Below are 2,435 nucleotides of genomic sequence, written 5' to 3' on the forward strand. Positions count from 1 at the left end.
TGAGGTAGTTAGGGAGGATCTTGTTATGCCCATAATAAGGTGAACTGAAGCTTAGAATTGAGTGACTTGTTCATAAATAGCAGAACCTGGAGTAAACTCAGGTCTCCTCTCCAAAGATCCTTCCCCTCTACCATGTTGAGCCAGGCAAATTCAAGGATTATTGAGAATACCTTGGCTAGTAGCAAGGCACTTTTAGAAATTTCAATGAGACAATTAATTTATTATTCATAACAATAATATAAACTAAGTGAAATCTCTTTTACACGTTGGATTTTGGCTTAGCTTTACTATTATGGTATATAAATTTGAAAAATGTTTATTTTTCAGGTGTTCAGTCTCATACATTTATTCATTCAACAAATATTTATTGAACTCCAATTACGTATGCGCCAAGCCCTGTTCCAATGATTCAGTTCAGTTATACAACTTTCAGCAGGTGAAGCACATGGTGTGGTAGCCATGCCAGAAGAGCAGGGCCGAGATCTCTGAATACTTGAATCTCTTTTCATTGGCTTTCTTGATGACAGCTGTCCTCAATGGGGTCCCCAGAACCTCCCCACTTAGGAGTTCCAAGAATGAGAAGCAACCTCAGATAAAATGAAGGGTCAAGGAGGCCAAGAGAGGGGAGAAGGAAGAACCCCCAAAATCCCATCATTTGGAGGCAAGAACATTTCACCTCTGTTCCTCCTCCCAGAAGCTACACCCTTAGCACCCTGGCCCTGCCATGTCCTTGTCCTTTTTTTATGTCAGTTCCCTCCTTTTTTGGTGGTAGAGTGAAAGGGACAGAAAACTACGAGGGTCTTTTGGGGTTAGGAATGTGACCAATCATAGTAGGTGTTGTTTATCAAGAGTTTTCTGTGTGCCAGGCACCATACAAAGAGTTTTGTATAAGTTATCCCATTAATTGTCCCAAGAAAGTTATTGTATTCCTACTTTATAGATGAAGAATTTGAGAAGTTCAGAGTTACTCAGTGGTAGAGCCAGGACGCAAACCAGGGTCTGTCTCCAGGAACATTCCCTTAACACATGCACTCCCAGGTGGGACCCCCCAGGACGGCCAGCAGATCAAAGGGGTGCAGAGCTGCTTGAAGAAAAGGTCAAGGAGACCCAGAGCACTTCATGCACATCCCACATTCCTTTGCAGGCCTCTGCAGAATGTTAGGGTGCACTCATTCACTATTTAAAAACCTCTGGTCTAGATGGTTTCTAAGGTTTCATTCAGCACCCAAAATATGTCTGATTATACTATTGGTCCAAAAAATGGCTTCAAAAACAATTTTAAGCAAAGTCAAAGTTTAGAGACCCTCTTGAGGAAACTTAAGCACTGAGGCCTTCTTTAAATATCCGTGCACATATAAATGTGTTTTGGTAGCTGTCGGTGCAGATTAAGTTGTCCTTATATAGTATTTGTTGCCTGAAGTTTGGGAGACATTCATAGTTGGGCCTAAGTACTTTTTTTGTTTGTTTGTTTGTTTTTGGGTTTCTGTAAAGGTTTTATTCTGCACAGAGGAAAGAGGGGGCTCAGTCCTTCTTGGCAGCTGCTTTCCTCATGGTGGCCAGGACATTGCTCAGCTCCTCTTGCTTCCTCTTGGTGCGGATGTGTGTCCCCACCCTTTTCTTGATGAACTTGAGGGCCCATTTGTCCTTGGAGACCTTGAGCAGCTCCATGGTGCGGCGCTCATATGGGGCAAAGCCACACACCTCTCGGATCATGTCCCGCACGAACTCTGTATGCTTGGTGAGGCGCCTGCGCCAGTGGCTGTGCCTTGGCTTGCTCACGTTCTTGGTCACCTTGTGGCCCTTGTTGAGGCCCACGGCCATGGGGTAGCACAGAGCCATTGCTGCAGACAGCTGCTACTCTTCAGTGGCTGCTGTGGCGGAAGGGCCCATCTAAGTGCTTTCATTCATCATGTAGTTACTATTCTACCTACACCGTAGGGTTGGTGTTGCGTCTGCCTCATGTTTTACAGATGGGGAGCTGAGCAGAGAGATGACAGTGATTTGCCTCAGACCACACAGTAATTAGTAGTTGACCACACTTTCAAATCGGGGCTCCTGATGTCCAGTTCTCAACTCCTGTCACTATGTCAGAGCTGCCTCAAATCCTCTCCTCACATCCTGGCACTCTGCCCACATGGGCTGATCTTTATATAACTCCTCACCCCTCCCCTGTGCAGAGACTTTAACTGCCTTCTCATGGATTCTAGAATCAAGTGTGAATCCCTTAACTGAGCATTCAGTGTCCACAGTCTGACCCTGTGTCTCCCTGTCTCCCACTTTCATGTAACCTCCTTCCCTCAACCAGCCTGCTCCCCACATGTTCCAAATATGAAAGGGGGCACCTCAGGTAGAAGGAAAAGGGTGGGCAGGAGCTTGGACCTGGGAAAGCCCAGGGCTCCTTGGGGAAGAAAGGAACCAGGGTTTGTATACTATCT

The 2,435-nt window shown here is 45.7% G+C and overlaps 1 pseudogene; it reads right to left on the bottom strand.

The window, feature by feature from the left end:
• Positions 1–1,521: 1,521 nt before the first annotated feature.
• On the bottom strand, positions 1,522–1,839 carry LOC103582448 (annotated as a pseudogene).
• Between the last annotated feature and the right edge of the window lie 596 nt (positions 1,840–2,435).

The sequence above is a fragment of the Galeopterus variegatus genome, unplaced genomic scaffold, assembly GCF_000696425.1.
Source record: "Galeopterus variegatus unplaced genomic scaffold, G_variegatus-3.0.2 Scaffold180, whole genome shotgun sequence".
Lineage (NCBI taxonomy): Eukaryota > Metazoa > Chordata > Mammalia > Dermoptera > Cynocephalidae > Galeopterus > Galeopterus variegatus.